The sequence below is a fragment of the Lissotriton vulgaris genome, chromosome 2_2, assembly GCF_964263255.1.
Source record: "Lissotriton vulgaris chromosome 2_2, aLisVul1.2, whole genome shotgun sequence".
Classification (NCBI taxonomy): Eukaryota; Metazoa; Chordata; class Amphibia; order Caudata; family Salamandridae; genus Lissotriton; species Lissotriton vulgaris.
The window spans coordinates 118,185,955-118,204,861 of record NC_141688.1 but is presented as its reverse complement, the minus strand read 5'-3'; the positions used below and the strand labels follow the sequence as shown (position 1 = coordinate 118,204,861).

Here is an 18,907-nt window from a genome sequence, read left to right as displayed (position 1 = left end):
ATGTAAAAGGAAAGGACATTTTGCTAACGTTTGTCGTTCTTCCCAAAGGGTCAACTACATCTCTCAAGAAGAAGAAGAAGTTTTACAAAGTTTTAATTGTATCCTATCTGTGGATGACTCTGAACAGAAAGAATTTCCTTCTTTTACCATTTTAGTTGATAACCAACCCATTCTTTTAATGATGGATTCATGTTCATGGTACTCCATTATTGGTTTGAATCTGTTTAGAAACCTCTGGGGGGATAGGAAATTGTTGACTTCTGATATATCTCCAGGAGGTTATACTGGCAAAAAAATAGACATGGAAGGTTTCTTCTGGGCTGATTTTCAGGTTGCTGATAGATTTGCCAAAGGGAAAGTTTATGTTGCCACCAAAGGTCTTGCTATTTTCAGTTGGCCACATCAACGTTTACTTGGCATTAAACTTGATCCCAATGCTAACCCTCCAGTCTACTTGGGGGAACCATATGTTTTAAGTATTTGCGATGCAGGAGATAATTCTCTGTTTGTAGAGAACACTAAAAAAAAATTCCCTGATGTTTTCAAAGACACCTTAGGTAAATTTGTTGACTTTCAGCACAAGATTATTCTTAATGATAATGCCATTCCTGTCAGACACAGGGTCAGGAATGTTCCATTGGCCTATCGGGAAAAGTTAAAAGACATTTTGAGTGATCTTGTATCTAAACAGATTATTGAACCTATAGAATCCTCTCCTTGGGTTTCTCCCATTGTTTTATCACTCAAAAGTTCTGGCGAGCTCCGTCTATGTGTGGATCTCCGCAGTTTAAATAAGGAGATCTGGGTAGATAAACATCCTCTCCCTAATATCCACGAATTAATCTCTTCCCTCACAGGTGCTACAGTTTTTTCAACAATTGATTTAGCTAGTGCCTACCATCAGGTTGAGTTACACGAAGATTCTAAAAGACATACAGCTTTTGTGACTCCGGAAGGCATGTTCCAGTATTTGCGTATGCCTTTTGGACTCGCCAGTGCTGCTTCTGTGTTCCAACGCCTGATGAAAGAGGTTCTTCTTGACTGTAAAGGAGCTATCGCGTTCCAAGACGATATCTTGATTTTTGGGGTAGATGTCAAGGAACACGATCACAATTTGCATTGTGTACTGTCTAATGTGCAAAAGAAAGGCCTTACTCTAAAGTTTAACAAGTGCAAATTTCGACAATCTAAAGTTGAATACTTAGGGCATGAAATTTCCAGCGATGGTATAAAACCTAAATTAAATCATGTAAAAAGTATCACTGATGCTCCCACCCCTGTTTCAAAGGAACAACTGCTATCCTTCTTAGGACTTACAGAATTTTATGGGAAATTTGTAAAAGATTACTCTACCATTGTACATCCTTTGCGCTCTTTGCTAAAGAAACAAGCCAAATTTGTGTGGGGTACAGAACAGCAAACCTCTTTTGATTCGTTGAAAAGCAAAATTGTAAATGCCCCCTTTCTTAAACCTTTCTCTGTCCACAAGGATTGCATTGTTTGTGTAGATGCCAGTAATGTAGGGTTTGGTGCCGTTCTTATGCAAAAGGATCGTTTTGGTGAATATGTTGTATCCTACGCTTCTAGGACTCTACGGGACGCCGAGTTTAATTACTCTACTATAGAAAAGGAGCTTCTTACTTGTACTTGGGCCACTCAGCATTTTCGGCAATTTCTTTGGGGTACGAAATTCACTTTGAGGACTGACCACAAACCTCTTGTCAACATGTTGTCAGCTGGGGGTGGTAGAACTCTCACTGCTCGTCTGGCTCGTCTCGCCGCTAAACTGCAAGAGTACAGGTGTGAAGTTATCTATGTCCCTGGACGGCTTAATGTACATGCAGACTGTATGTCACGTCTCCCTGTTAGTGAAACTTCTAACACGGTTATTTCTGATGAATGTGATGTCGCTTTCTCTCTCTGTGACATTAACCTAATTGGTGGTAAGGATTTAGAAAATTCCATCACTGAAAGTGTTTGGTCCGATGCCATGCGTCACGATGAGGTTCTTGCTAAGGTCAAAACTTTCTTGAGCGCTGGTTGGCCTGAAGAGCGGAAGTTGTGTGGTGATTTAGCTTCTTTCTTCAAAGTTAAGGACGAATTGTCAGTGATCGATGATATGGTTTACAGAGATGACAAAATTGTCCCGCCCCTCAATGTCCGTGAATCCATTTGCAGGTTAGCCCATGAAGGTCACATGGGAATGTCCACGACTAAAAGAAGAATCCGAGAGTATTATTGGTGGCCTAGTTTGGATGCAATGGTTGATAGGTGGGTAAGGAATTGCTCCCCATGTTCTTTGAGCGACAAATATGTAAAACCTATTTCTTCTGGATTTTCTCCTATCGAATTTGTTTGTGGACCTTGGAGGAAATTAGGAATTGACATCATCGGTCCTTTTAATTACCAGTCAGGAAAAGATATGTTTGCTGTAGTACTCGTGGATTATTTCTCTAAGTGGCCCGAGCTGAAAATCGTTGAAAAAGTCAATTCTGAAGTTGTTGTTGAATTCTTAAACGAAGTTTTTTGTAGAGAGGGTTTACCTGAAGAAATTGTCTCTAACAATGGACCGCAATTTGTTAGCGAAGTTTTTTCTGCTTTTCTGGATACTTGTGGCATTCTCCACAAAAGGGTTTCGAATTATTCTCCACAATCCAATGGCCAGGTAGAACGCTTTAACAGAGTGATTAAGGAGTCCTGCCAGTTGGCCCTACGGAGTGGTTTGAAGTGGAAAAAAGCCCTACAGGCCACTTTGTTCACCTATCGTATGTCCCCCAACTCTGTTACTGGTTTGTCCCCTTTTGAAATGTTGCGTTGCAGGAAACCTGGTACCAAAATTTTTCCTTGGTGGCTGAAGACGAAGGATTCTGGGTATTTAGAGTTGGATATGAATAGAATTAGAGACCGCGTTGGTAAATACCAAGACAAAATGGTTAAGAATTCTTCCCCGAACTTTGTTTCGCCCAAAATCTCAGTTGGTGACTTGGTCAGAGTGAAGTTTGGCGGTATCATTCCTAAGGGCATATCCAGGTGGTCTTCGCCTGTCAAAGTTACAGAGGTCTTCAGCAAAGCTGTTAGAGTAGAGGGTGGTAAGATTTGGAATTTTAGGCGTATTTCACTTTGCAGGTCAAATGTCATACATGAGAAGTCTGTTCATTTAGACCCCAATTCCTCTGATTCTGGTTTTCATGGTTCTCATGAAGCCTTTGATAATCTGCATCCCTCTCAAGTATCTCTGCCTCAAATTTGTCCTAATAATTTTCCTTTACAGATCGTCCCGTCTAATACTCATGATGTTGTTTCTCAAAATACTCATGATGCTGTTTCTCAAAATACTGTGTCTCAAAATACTCACGATGCTGTTTCTCAAAATACTGTTTCTCAGGCGTGTTCCTCCCAGCCTGTCAGTTTACGCAGTAGTTCTCGTGTAAAACATGTTCCTGTTAAGCTCAAGGATTATATTTGCTCTTAATGTTTTTGTTTTTTTTTCTTTTCTCTTTCCCCTTCCTTTTCTTTTTTTTGTTTTTGTAGGGTTTATCGTTTTTTTTTTGTTTTTCGGTGGGAGGTGTGTAGTATTCCTATCTGATGTCGTTTGTAGAACCTCTGATGTCATCTAGAATGCTAGAGTGTCAGGAGCTCATTCTGCTGCGAGAGGCTCTTGTGTTAACTGCTTTATTCTACCTGTGGATGTTAAGTTGTCATTCCTGCAATAAAAGCTGTTACATCTAACCTACGCTTGGATCCCTTCACCACACTGTAGCTGGTAGAGAATCCACTCATTAATACTTCTTAAAACAAGGCCCAGTTCCCAGGGCTGTAGTACCAGATTGTGAAGCAGGCACAGCCATTCAGAGTGCAGATCCAGATTCCAGCAGGGCAGTCCTTCTCCTTGTAGTTTCAGGCAGCAGATCCGAGAGGCTCTTCAGCTCTCACATGGTCTGGCATGACAAGCAGTGGGGCACTTCTGTCCAATGAGAGGCTGGGTGCCACCCAATAGCATGACAATTTACTCCAAAGTGTGACATCTCCTTGTCCTAAAAAGCACTGCACTTCCAAAATTAAACATGGATGAATTCTCTCCAGAGGAGTAAGAGCTGGATAAACCAACCCACAGTATGGCTTATTTCCATTAGCTCTCCTCCTCCTGACTTCTGCAAATTCCTTTCCTAAGCCTGCCATCTGGCTGGGAATACAGGAAGTGGGGTTAGGTAGGCCTGGCATTCCTTTCTGATCTGCTCTCTCTTTGAGCCCCTGTTTGGTCTTTGCAGATCTCCCACCATCAGATAACCTCTGCCCCGCCAGGTCACATCATTTACTCAGAGCAGCCAGGCTAAGCCTGTTAAGGCTGACCAATCAGCAGAGACTACTAGAAGGCTGGATTTTGACTTTCAGAGGAGAAAGTTCTATAACCTCTGTTTTTATATTAGTTATGATAAATTCAACAGTGGCAAGTGTTTGAATTTATCAAAACCAATCTTTTAAGTCTTTAAATGATTTGAACTCCTTTCCTAGCAATAGTTATACCAAAATAAAATATTGCAATGTTAACCTATGAAGCTAAGTATCTACAATGGGGAAAAATGAAATAGGCAATTTTTCCTCACCAGGGCATATAAAACACCAGTATAAGCCCCCTGCTTATATTTACATGGCCGCCACCCCTTGGACACCTAGGGAAGGCCTAATATGTAAACATAAGGTAGATTATCACATGTAAAGAACCAATACCACCAAAGTCGAATTTGCATACAATTTACATTTAACAACAGTCTGCAAAGCACGGCTACCTTTAAAATGATAGCAGACACTCAGCAGTGCACACATGCAAGTGCAGGAAATCTGCTTGGCCACAAGACTAGGGACTTATAGGGTCTGTCAGTACCAATTGTGAACATTTACTTTTGAAGACAGGCTGCAAGGTAGGACTGCATTTAAAATGACAACAGGCACATAGCAGCACACACATCCAAGTGCAGGAAATATGCTGGGTCTCTAATCTCCATGCCCTATTATGTATTAGGGACTTATAGTTAGCTTGAATCCCCTGGCCCCCATTACCTACTAGGGACTTATACGGTCTGTCGTGGCCAATTATAAGGGTACCCAATTACATATACCTTTTTAATTAGAGCTCTGGCTGTGGGCCTGGTTAGCAGAGCCCAGGGCACAGTCAGAGTCAGTTACCACCAGTACCACTCAGCAAAAAAACTAGACAGAATGGGCAAACGGATGCTTTCTAATACTCCACCTCTTCAGAAAACTTCTCAGATGCTAGAAAACAGGCATGTTCCCTTCCATCGCTGAAGATACCCTGCACGGTCTCTTCAGTGCTCGCCAACTACCATTCCCTGCCAAGGTTTCAGAGAAAACCATCAAGAGATGCCTTACCAAATACTTCCATGACCACCATCTCCTCTACACTTGTAACAAACAAGGGTTCCCTGTAATCAAGATATTGAAACCCCTATACGTCAAACCATCAGCCAGGAATACCCTATTACATTTCCAAAGTTTCCACCCCCGTAGCCAAAGGCAAAGTATACCCTTTTCTCAATTCTTACGGGTTAGAAGAAACTGTACAAACCTGTGATAGACAAGCCTTGGAAATGAAGCGAAAATTCCTTGAAAGGGGTTACCCTTCACAGGCTTGTCATGGAATCCTACAAAAGAGCCCGCTAGTATGATAGAGACCACTTACTAAAATCCAAATCCGAGAGAGACTTGAAACAACTTGTCTGCATAACAAGGCATTCAACTCTGGACGCCAAAGTGAGACAAGTAATAAACTCTTCTTGGCATATTTTGAACAGTAATAGTACTAGTAATTCTAAATTGGAGATGCCTTTGTTCGCACATAAGCGAAACAAGAACATAAAGGACCACATAGTGCGTTCCAGATTTCAAGGCCAATCCAACCATGACTGTTCATTCCAGAGATCAATACACACGAATCAAGCCTTAAAAGGTACATTTAAGTGCTCAAATTGTAAATCATGCCCCAATATCATAGAAGGAGAATCATTCACCCACAATGGCTATACAGCTATGGCCAACAATATGTGGAACTGCAAAACCATGAATGTAATATACTTCCTATTGTGCCCTTGCTCCCTAGGGTACGTGGGAGAAACTGCACGCTCCATCCAGGTACGCCTAACTGCACGCTCCATCCAGGTACGCCTAACGGAGCACCGCTCTGCAATTCGAACTGGAAAAGTTTTGACTCCCATGGTGAAACACTTTTTGGAAGTCGGACATGGCCCTGACGACTTTAAGTGGCGCATTTTAGAAAAAATTAACTTACCAGATAATAAGGGCGGAGAAAAGATCCGCAAAAAACGGGAAGTGTTTTGGATATTTTCCTTGAACACTTTCCGTTCAGGTCTGAACAGTGAAATCCCTTGGGAAAATGCCATTATTTAATTGGAGTTACCAAGGGCCTCTGCCTTACTTTAAGCCTTGCCATACAACCATGATTGTTTAAATATGGTAAGGTATTTAACTGTTACTGTCCTCCTATAATAAAATTGCACCCAACCTTTTTTGTGCGACACCATTTATGCACAATACTGGATACTCTGATCATATTATCTTATTGTGACACACGGATTTTTTATGTGTGTTATGTGTACATATTACTGCAAATGTGTACTTTATTTTGCCACAAACACACAACACTTTATATCATAGGGCGTTCTAGTACTGAATATACTTTATGTAATCACCTTTGAGTCTATCAATTGATATGTCTATTAGGTTTTCGGATTATATGGTTTCCTTGTAAAATCAGACACAGTCTTCCTTGTACATCCTTTTAGCTTCTATTGGGGCACTTGATATACAACATGTAGTGAGCCCTTTCTTTATTTCTATGGCTCTTGCCTTGTAATCACTAGACCGAGACACACCTATTTAAAGGCAGGTTCACGCACATGACGTGCTTCCTGTTTATCCCCCCGTCGTCGATACTGACCCGGAAACGTTCGTTGTAACCAGCAAGCCTCCACACGCCGACTAGCAGTTTTTAGGTCTCGTAGCGATACAGTGCGTAAGCACTGTACTCGCCGAGATCTATTGTTACTGACTCTGCTTCCCAGGAGACAGCGCCGGCCGCGCGCTTCTCTCAAAATGCGATCGGCGCAGGCCACGCGCTCGCCGTGTCTGTCTCCTGGGAAGCGCATACATACACAGGCACCCCCCCCCCCCTGCACGCATGCGCACACACATACACAAGCACACACACACGCACGGAGAGACATCCCCCCCCCTCACCCTCCCACACACAGACACACGCACAGATACAGGCACCAACCCCTCCCCGCTCCCCGCTCCCCGGCACTCCGGACTTGTGCAGCCCCATGCCTCCCCCCGAGCCCAGCTCCAGGACCTGGCCAATTGTCCCCACTGCCGTCCCGGCCCCCACACTCACCTCTGTGCCCTCGGCGGACCCTAGGCTGCTTCGCCCGGACACGGATGAAAGGAACGAGAGGGCTGCAAGCTTCGACTCAGGCTCACCGCGCCTGCGCACACTGACGGCTCCCGCAGGCCGGCATGAGCTAAAGAAAGGACTGCGGAAGTATAACAGGGCATGTACGTCAGGCAGGGGACGTTCACTACGGGCAGAATTGCCAGATTCCACAGAAAAACCTCCAAATTTACAGTTCGTAATCTGGGCATGCTGATGGACTGAACGGAAGTAGCAACACTACCCTTTCACAGCATCGTTCAGCTTCTCTCAATGGTTCTACATTCTAATTGGAATATTCACTGTTGGTGCTTTTTGAAAATCCAGCTGAACAGTCGCCGAGAAGTTTTTACTAGCAGAGTAAGGGCGAAGTTGAAACGCTGCATTGGTAATCTGTTTTTGAAGCCAACCTTTTAAGATATTTCTTGGTTATTTGTGTGTCGGTGTTTAATGGAAACAGACTTTCTCATAGAGAAGGTATTATTTACTTCCTAAGGGCACGTCTTTTTCCTCTCCTTTTAATTCCTGCTGGAAGCGGATTGTGTCTCAGTGGCACAGTCGCGCCATCGAGAAAACAAAGCCATCTACAACATGTAGAAAGGTGGGAGTGTGCTTTGGCTCTACCATAACTTAATATTTCTGTCTCATGAAGCATACTACTCGGTTTCCAGAAGAAAGTCCGAGCCGCTCCAGCATTGTTTATATTTTGATTTCCCTCTACGATGATGCCGGATTGTTCAGAGTTCTTTGTGCTTTAACTTAAACATCTTTAAAATGTAAACCGTGTTGGCTGCGCTCTGGCTGCTCGGGGCTCTCGCCCCTTTAAATTGCATTTTGCCAGCGTAGCCCACGGGAAATCAGATTACAAAAGCGGAACTTGGCTTTACACGGTTTATTTGTACATAGAAACTGAGTTTGTCAGTCACCGATAAGTAGCAAACAAATTAAAATTTGTCAGGAATGTGTTTTTTCAATGTATACCTTGACATGCGCGCACACACATACACAAGCACACACACACGCACGGAGAGACATCCCCCCCTCCCTCTCCCCCTCCCCCTCCCACACACAGACACACGCACAGATACAGGCACCAACCCCTCCCCCCCTCCCCCCGGCACTCCGGACTTGTGCAGCCCCATGCCTCCCCCCGAGCCCAGCTCCAGGACCTGGCCGATTGTCCCCACTGCCGTCCCAGCCCCCACACTCACCTCTGTGCCCTCGGCGGGCCCTAGGCTGCTTCGCCCGGACACGGGTGAAAGGAACGAGAGGGCTGCAAGCTCCGACTCAGGCTTGCGCACACTGCCGGCTCCCGCAGGCCGGCATGAGCTAAAGAAGGGACTGCGAAGGTATAACAGGGCATGTACGTCAGGCAGGGGACGTCATGTGTGCCAGCAAGTTTCAAATGGTATGTGTGAAAAAACTCAATGCTAGTTTGAATGAAACTAGGCATGAGCTGAAACATAGTGTGGTCATGAAACTCTGAATCAGGGTAGGCGGATACAAGGATCTGTGTGAGACATACACTTAGTACACCCCGAAAAATCATGGGCTTTAGCTATAAGTAAGGACTGTCAATAGACGCCTTTTGTAATTTCTCTTGGTGATTCCGCAAACTTTCTATATTTTCTGCCCCGTGCGTGAGGTGCATCCTCAGAGCTGTGTGAATAATACCAGCTGTGAACCCCTGTGTGAGGTGCATCATCAGAGCTGTGTGAAACAGCTTTGAGCCCCTGCCTGAGGTGCATCATCAGAGCTGTGTGAATAATAACAGCTGTGAGCCCCGTGCTGAGGTGCATTATCAGAGCTGTGTGAATAACAGCTGTGAGCCCGTATCTGAGGTGCATCATCAGAGCTGTGTGAATAATAACTGCGTCAGCCCCGTGCGTGAGGTGCATCATCAGAGCTGTGTGAATAATAACTGCGTCAGCCCCATGCCTGAGGTGCATCATCAGAGCTGTGTGAATAACTGCGTCAGCCCCGTGCCTGAGGTGCATCATCAGAGCTGTGTGAATAACCGCTGTGAGCAACAGCGTACTCTTGCACACACTCTCACTGCTCACCAATTCAAAGTTTGCAAAAAATTTTATGCAACGCATTGTCATACACAATGCCAATAACTCAAACTTTAATGCTGCGAGACCTATTGCATTGTAAATGCTTGTTAAACAATTATGTCTGATTCCCTGCCAGGGCAGTCCATGATGCGTTATTGCTAGTATATTAAACATCTTGACGCATCATGTTTTATATTCTTTCTAGTACTGGTGCGTTTATCCTCGCAAGCCAGCGCCTGATGAATCGGCAGAAAATATTCTGTGATACACAGCTTAAGGTATGCTGTAACTGATTAAATGACATTGTCCCGTTCTATTTAGACCAGCTCTTCACCATACCCTTCTGCAGTCATCTTTTTTTTAAAAAAGAATCGTCCTTATCTTGGTTTTCTTTTGCGTTTTAGTGATGGTAAAGAAGCTTCCTAAAGCTCACCTATTTTATGTCGGCTTGAAACAGTGGAGGCGAGGCACATTTATTTTATATCCACGGTATGTTTTCTATTCTGCAAACAGTCTAAACATTGTACCTTCGAGCGTTTTGTGTCTTAATAATACTCGTTTGACTTGGCCTTCTGCTCTTTATTTCACAGTTATTTAAGTGAAAAAAGAACATACAAGATTGCTTTCTCTTCACACTGCCCCCATTTTGTCAGCAATACTGAATTCGTAAATAATTCTATTTGAGGTAGGGAATATTACGCTGCATTAGTACCATGTCGAGTAAAAGGTTACCAACTTAACCTTAATGTTATTCTCACCCTGTTTATTTTTGCCCTTTAGAGACCTGAATTTTATAAAGATTATCTAAACTTCAACGCAATCCCAATGATGGTGAATTTCTTACACGCATCAATCTAAATACGTTCTGTAAGTCTCTCTATTCGTTTTTTTTTCTAAATTCTCGTTAGGAATAATCTTACTGCATTTTTATAAACCATGAGATATGCAAGGCCTTTTAGGTCCTATTATGAAGATTGGCTACATTAATTAGTCAAAAATTTATACTCGGATATATCATCCTCTCCTTTAGTGGCGTAGAGAAAACATCACTGCCTCCTGCGCTATAATGTATTACTGCTCCGAATTAGTTGCACTTTTCCACATTTCAGAGGTTTCTTCCCGTTGTAAGAAGCTGCGCCATACAAAGCAAATTGTGCTCTTGAATTAGCTTAGAAGTAAGTATATCCTCGCTCATTTGCTATTATTTGAACCCACAGGTATCTGATTCGAAGTATACATCGTGTGAAACATCTAGTCTAAATGTGTGAGAAAAATAGCTTAATTTGGGCTAAATAAATATTAACATCAATAATAGGTAACTCATCATTTAAACCAAATTAAGAGACAATACTCACAATAGACTGAGAGACGAAATTATTATAGCCCTTTTTCCCGTGGACCTCTGAGTATCTGCTTACTACTGTTTATTCATCATGAGTCTGTTATCTTTAAATATTCAATTTCATTTCTACCTTTCTTAATGAGCACCGAAGTCAGCATCCGTTTACCCTCCTCCCCCATTGGGTTACAACTTGCATATCGGTTTTGGTTCGCGCTATACTGTCACCTACTTCCAATTGTTATGTCTTGACAGTTTTTATAGGATGTTATGCTGAGTTGATTGTTTTAATTTTTGTATTACAATTCGAATATGATTTATTGTTGTTTAACATTCCTTGAAAGAAATGTACTTCTGGAATAGTAATTATGTTTTTATATTTAGGAACTTGAAAAAGTGTTTGTCTTGAAGAAGGCGCTGGTCGCCGAAACGCGCGTCGACAAGTTTTTTATTAATTCAAGAACTGTTATTATTATGAAATTGTGATTATTGTGTACTAATTTCTCTCATGTATTTCTCTTATTGATTATGTGTATTAAAACATTTTTTTATATATTCTTTTGGGATAAAAAAGATTTTAAGATATTTACTTTGGTGAATTTTTATGTATTTTGTTTAATTTGAATAAACTGTCTTTTCTACGGAAGTAGGTTGTCGCGTCCCTTCACTATTATGTGGGCAAGTTTTGTCTGTTACCGCCTGGGTTGATACTCTCACACCACCATCTCCTCTACACCACTTAGTCTGGTGTCAGATCCAAACAAAGTATGGGTGACATTTGCATAACTCTGGATGGATGAGACATGGCGGGCTTCATACTCCTGGACCTCTAAGCATCGTTTGAAACGGTCTTCCACCCTATCCTCGTCCAAAACCTACACAATTGCCCCTAAATTCAGCATTTCGGGGACTCCTTGAGACGAGAACTTCAGGTTCCACAGACTGAAAAGAAGAAGAGGACACTGAATAGCAGCCCCCCGCAAGAACTGAAGACTACAATGGACTTTTGGCGCCAAACCCTGCCTGCTGAACAGAGACTCAACAATTGCAAAGACCCGACTCATCCTGCAGCAGTGCATCCTCCTCAAGCCCTGGAGGGTTGACAGCACTGCGCCCAGCAGACAGCATTTCCCTTGAGGTAATTGCTGGTCCTGACCGACAACCGTGAACGCCTTGACACACTAGAGCCAGCCGACTACAAACAGTCTGCGCCAGAGTCATCCAGCCCGGGAACAAGGAAACTAACTGCTTCCCCATGCTCCCAGGACCCTCATGACCGAAGCCCCCCATTGGGGCGGCGTTTCTGCTGGCGCGGCTAAATTATTAAGCCAGCCACTTTGTAGGAAAATAACTACTGTTTTTAAATTCTGTGATACAATAATTGTGTCCACTTTTAATTGCGCCAAATTCTTTCTAATTTTGCCTTACTCTCTGTGCTAAACAAATAGGGGAAAGTTTATTTACACCTCTAAAATTTGTCATAAATGAACTGTCACTCATTTTAATCGTGTCCCACTTACCTCATTTTCGCTCCATCTGATACTACCCTCACTGCCTAGACCCCGATCCGTCACGGCTTGTGCCGATTGAACGGAGGGTCATCTGGCAACCTTCAAACTTTCGGGACACAGCCCGGAAGTTGCAGGCAGCAGTTTAGCTTTTGCCTGACACCCTCTTTTATTTAAAGCAGGGAAGGGCGAGGACGCACGCAGCTGTGTTTCAGCTAGAGCGACTAATTATTATGCCAGCCAGCTTGTAGGAAAATAATCACTGTTTTTAAATTCTGTGATACAATAATTGTGTCCACTTTTAATTGTGCCGTATTCTTTCTAATTTTGCCTTACCCTCTATGCTAAAAAAAATAGGGGAAAGTTTATTTACCGCTCTAAAATTTGTCATAAATGAACTGTCACTCATTTTAATCGCACCGCACTTAACTCATTTTTGCTCCATCTGATAGTACCCTCCAGTCGCGGCTGGTGACATTTGAAATAGGCGGGGCGTAAAATTGGCGGTGGCTGGACAATAATAACAGACTCGGACTGACTGCCTCATAAATCATAATAATAAAAATACATGTAAAAAAAAACTTACCTTGGCTTGGCTTCCCGCTCTGGCTCTCGACTCGAGTCCTGTCCCGAGGGCCGAGACTGCAGACTCCCGCGCGCCATCCTGGATTTTTTTGAATGCCTCGTCGTCACCAGAGTCGTCACTGAAGGCTGCAGGCAGCCTCCCTCCCCTCCATGGCAGCCGGCGCTGATTGGTTCGGCCGGCTGCCCTAAACACGTCATTCCTCTTAGTCTGCATGCTGCAGAACGGAGAGTGGGAGGAGGCTTGGGCGAGCGGCTTGCCCACTGTTGCTAATACTGTCTGTTTGGACAGCCTCTCAGTCCGTATTCACAACAGTGGGCAAGCCACTCCCCCAAGCCACTCCCCCCTGCCCTGAGGCTCGAGCGCGAGGAAGTTTGCTGACTGATTTCTCGCCGTGCGAGAAGGGCAGGCAGAAACAAATGGTAGTTATAAATAAATAACTACCATTTGTTTCTGCCTTCTTCTCGCACGGCGAGAAAACAGGGGGGGCGGCGCCCAAACGCCCCCACGGTAATACCGCCACTGGTACCCTCACTTTCTAGACCCCGGTCCGTCACGGCTTGTACTGATTGAACGGAGGGTAAACTGGCAACCTTCAAACTTCCGGGACACCGCCCAGAAGCAGCAGGCAGCAGTCTAGCTTTTGCCTGACACCCTCTTCTAATTAAAGCAGGGCGCAGACGTGCGAAGTTTCAAAAGCCCCTAGCTTCAACCAACCTCTTACATCCACCCAAGTGAGTGCCATCTATCTGAATGCCCGTTCCATCCCAAAGCATTCATTAGAGGTATGGAGTCTCTTAGATCTGGTAGCTCCGGACATCTGCTTCATCACAGAGACTTGGTTGCACGAAGGTGCATCACCTGATGTGTGTATTGCCTTTCCGCCCCACTATAAGATAACTAGAATGGACAGGAAAGAGTAAAGAGGAGGTGGTTTATTAGTAGCCTCCACGAAAGACCTAAACATCATAATTTTAGAAATTAAGTGCTCACGGCACATAGAAATATGCATTTTTAAGATAGATGGCCTACCAAAGGGCACCTGGAGAGGGGCCTTAGTCTATAGACCTCCTGGACCCAAAGAGGACTTCCATGACAAACTGTTAGAAAACATCGCTCCCCATGTATTAGCCTCAGATAATTTTCTTCTAATTGGCGATTTTAACTATCATGCTGAGATCTTGTCAAATTCAGATCAACTGATCTCAAACATGAATACGCTCGGTCTTTGCCAACTGGTTACGGGCCCTACTCACAATGCTGGCCATACATTGGACCTTCTTTTCACCAACTTCTCAGGGGTCCTAATAAAATCCCCTGTCCCGCTACTATGGTCTGACCACTATATGATAAAATTTGCCATTCCTAACAATACGATTAAAGTTGACCATAAAAGTGAACTAACAGACCGAAGATCTTGGCGGAAAGTCACTCCATCTCTTTTTTCTAAATACTTTCACCTAGACTCACCTGAACATGAAGGTAGTGTTAACCAAACGGCATATGACTTCGACAAAGCTATCAGGACCGCTTTAGAAAACATAGCTTCCCTTTCTCAGATTAAAATTAAGCCCAGAACCGCCCCATGGTTCACTGATCAGTTAAAGGACACCAAGCTCCGGTGTTGTATGGCGGAACGGAAGTGGCGAAAAAGTAAAAAGAACGACGATCGTAAAAACTATAAAAATATTCACCACAACTACATGACTGATATTAAATCGGCAAAAGAGCAATTCTTTCTAAATCGGATAAATCTGGCTGAAAATTCCTGTAAAGAATTATATCAAATCTTCAAAGAATTTACCTCCCCTTCCAACCAGCCATCGGTCCCAAATACTCAGGACTGGACTGACACGCTCTCCAATTCTTTGAAGATAAAATTCTCTGCACCGCAGGTTGCTTCAGTTTCAGTGGAGAGGGCAAGTTTATGAGTTCACAACACTCCCCTTCTGTCTATCCTCCGCACCTTGGTGGGCTCAAGCCTGTGATAGAGTACCTCAGGGCTCGGGTTTCTGCCTCATTACATACTTGAATAATCTCCTTCTACTGGCCCAACTAGGTTTGTAGACCAGCTCCAGACGACTGTAGCTTTGTTGCAGAACCTTTGATTTGTTATCAACAAGAAGAAGTCCCTGCACACCCCGGCCGGGCAAACTACGTTCCAGGGTTTTGTCATCGACTCAGTCGAGAAGAAGCTAAGTCTCCCCTCCAGAAAGGTTTTCAAAATTCGTAAGGAGCTCAGACGAACCCTAGCGATCAACCATCTCCCTCCGGCAGGTTGCCAGGATTGTGGGCCTTCTATCGCCCTCCATACAGGCCATCTTTCTGGGGCCTCTCCATTACAGAGCCCTTCAAAGGCTCAAAGACACCCATCTCAGGAAGGACCAGCAATATGCAGAGCTAGTTCCCCTCAGACGAGGTGAGGGGAACTCGCCATCCACCAATTCTTTCCATCACAGCACAACAATACATACTCTGATGATGTGCACAGTTTGTCTCTTAACCCTCATTGTATTCTGAATGATTTTGTGAAGTGTGATTTAAAATCAGTCACTACAGTTATATCAAAAAAAAAACCAGGTTCACCAACAGATCCAGTACCCCCAACATTTTTCCCCATTATTGCACCAGTGATTCTAAATGATCTCATAGGTCTATTGAATAAGACTCTTGCAGAAGCAACATTTCCTATAATGTGGAAGGCCGCGAGGGTTAGACCCATATTAAAAAAGCCCACAGCAGACCTGAAACAACCTCTTAATTACCGCCTTATATCCTTACTTCCCTACTTTGGTAAAATGATGGAATCCCTTATAAACCAACAGCTTGTTGCCCACCTCGAGAGCTATGAACTACTTGATTTTTCACAGTCTGGCTTTAGGGCAGCACATAGCACCGAAGTTATGGACAATATCAGGCTGGCCTTGGATAAACATCAGTCAGCCTTTCTAGTCCTGCTCGACCAGCCTGCTGCCTTTGACACCATCTCCCATAGAATTTTAGAACACCGGCTGTGGGAGATTGGTGTCAGGGGAAATGCCCTAAAGTGGCTCAAGAGCTACTTGGCCAACCGTGTAACCGCAGTTCAAATGGTCAAAAATGTTTCAGGGGAGAGACCAGTGGCGATGGGGGTACCTCAGGGCTCTATTTTGAGCCTGACGCTTTTCAATCTATATATGGCACCTCTGGCCAAGGCGATCAGATTCTACGTTTTTGATGTTATATCCTATGAAGAGGACACGCAGATTCTGATCACCATTGGCCCGGACCCAGCCGAAACAAAACAGCGCTTCAAGCAATGCATGTCTCACATTGACAGATGGATGAATTCCAACCATCTTTAATTAAACGGCGATAAGTCCAAGATCTTGCTGTTTGGCAAAGCCCAAGAGAATTGGTCCCATGACTGGTGGCCCTCTAACCTTGGCACCTGTCCTACCCCCAAATCCTCAGTTCGGAATTTGGGCATCTACGTGGACAATCAACTGTCTATGGAAAGTCAGATAAATCATATTTCTGTTATATGCTTTGGAGTGATGCGTAGCCTCCGGAAGGTTTTCAAATGGATCCCCAGGGGGCAAGGAAACCATTAGTCCAGGGGCCAATAATCAATAGAATGGACAACGGAAATACCCTACTGTATTCAATTAATAAAAACCTGCTGAAAAGGCATCAAATTGTTCAGAACACGGCAGCCAGGCTGGTTCTTGACCTTCCACCTAGGACTTCTTCTGTTCCCTGCTTAAGATCATTACATTGGCTTCCTGTAAAGAAGCAAATTCATTTTAAGATCATATGTTTAATCAATAAGCATATGTATGGAAGGGGACCAAAATATTGGTCAAGAAAATTACAGTGGCACTAGCCTAGCCGGACCCTTAGATCAAGCAATACATCATCGCTCACTCCTCTGAGAATTCGTACTGCCAGGAAAGGCGGTCGATCTTTCTCTTTCCTTGGTCCTGCATCATGGAATAAAATCCCTGTCCACTTACGCATCATCCCCGACCACAACCGTTTCCGTAAACAGTAGAAAACATGGTTATTTGACAATTAAGTCAACGTCTAATAAGAGCCGTCTGCAAGCGCCATGAGACTTTTTAGTTATATGTTTGCGCTATACAAATGTACCTGATTTGATTTGATTTGATTGGAAACTCCCAGACAAAGGAGGTTAGGGCCTGTCTGAGGATGGAATGCCCACGTCCCACCCTTGCGGGCAAATTGGCGATCACACCTGAGATAGATGCCAGAATAGCCACGTTTCTTCTTGCGGAGGAGGCCAAAGCTTCCTGTTTTGCGCTTTCTACTGAATCCGTGTCAGGCTGGGCCCAGCATGTAATCGTGTTCCTGGGCAATGCTAACTCTGCCCTCTCGGCCGAGAGGAGATGCTCTTTGTTGTTGAAGGTGGACCCCAAGCTTAAGGACATGGCTTCACTGGAGGCAGGGGCTGTGGCTGAGGGAGAATTCTTCGGAGAACCTTTTGTGAAGGAACTCACTAAGTTTGTCTCAACCTTCACCACTTTGGATAAGGTGCAGGCTTCTATCAAAAGAGTGTTCCACCCTAAGGTTTTCATCGGGCCGGCCGCTTCTACACCAAGCCCCTACTAGAGGCTTCAAGAAGACGCAAGACCAGCCCAGACAGGAGTACGTCCAGTCAAGGGGAAACAATAGGGGCAGAGGCTTCAGAGGTGCAGGCAGAGGTAATTTCCAGACCCAAGCAGGTGTGGCTCTCCCTTTACTCCCATTTGCAGGTAGAGGGCAGACTAGCACTGTTCGTGAACAATAGGAAGGCTATCAATTCCGACTCATGGGTTTTACAGACCATCAGGGGTTTTCACATAAAGTTTTACGGGACACGGTACAGGAATGCCGCCGCCGTCCCATGGTCTTTACGGCAGCCCAGAATGCCCTGGTAGACAAAGAGGTACAGGATCTCTTACACAAAGGGGCGGTTGTTTACTCCTCCCTCCATCCAAGGGGTTTTCTGAGCAACATTTTCTTAGTGGACAAAACAGACGGGGGTCAACGCCCGGTAATCAACCTAAAGAAGTTCAACAGATGGTTGGTGCACCGCCATTTCAAAATGGAAGGGATCCACTCGCTGCGCGACCTCCTGCGCCCAGATGACTGGATGGTGCGATTCCACTTAAAGGACGCATACTTATCCGTCCAGATTTTTTCTCTGCACCACAGGTTCCTTCAGTTTCAGTGGAGAGGGCAAGTTTATGAGTTCACAACACTCCCCTTCTGTCTATCCTCCACACCTTGCTGTGCTCAAGCCTGTGATAGAGTACCTCAGGGCTCGGGTTTCCGCCTCATTACATATTTGGATGATCTCCTTCTACTGGCCCAACTAGGTTTGTAGACCAGCTCCAGACGACTGTAGCTTTGTTGCAAAACCTTTGATTTGTTATCAACGAGAAGAAGTCCCTGCACACCCCGGCCGGGCAAACTACGTTCCTGGGTTTTGTCATCGACTCAGTCGAGAAGAAGCGAAGTCTCCCCTCCAGAAAGGTTTTCAAAATTCGTCAGGAGCTCAGACGAACCCTGGCCCGATCCACCATCTCCCTCCGGCAGGTTGCCAGGATTGTGGGCCTTCTATCGCCCTCCATACAGGCCATCTTTCTGGGGCCTCTCCATTACAGAGCCCTTCAAAGGCTTAAAGCCACCCATCTCAGGAAGGACCAGCAATATGCGGAGGTAGTTCCCCTCACAGACTAGGTGAGGTTGGAGATGCGCTGGTGGCTGGACCATATGGGGCGGCACAAAATCAAAGTTGCTAGAGGATATGGCCAAGGAGTTCTGGACCTTTTGTCTAGAGAACAACGTCTCTGTGACAGCGGAGTACCTTCCAGGGGCGTCCAATGTGGTAGCGGACTGGTACTTCCAGTTTTGGTCGGATGTGAGCTTCTGGCAACTGGAACCCAGAGTTTTCCAGAGGTTACACGCCCT

General features: G+C 44.6%; 1 protein-coding gene across 1 annotated transcript in view; it reads right to left on the bottom strand.

The window, feature by feature from the left end:
- CHRNA5 (cholinergic receptor nicotinic alpha 5 subunit) overlaps positions 1–18,907 on the bottom strand; it is a 247,414-nt gene that overhangs the window by 155,843 nt on the left and 72,664 nt on the right. The window lies entirely within an intron of this gene.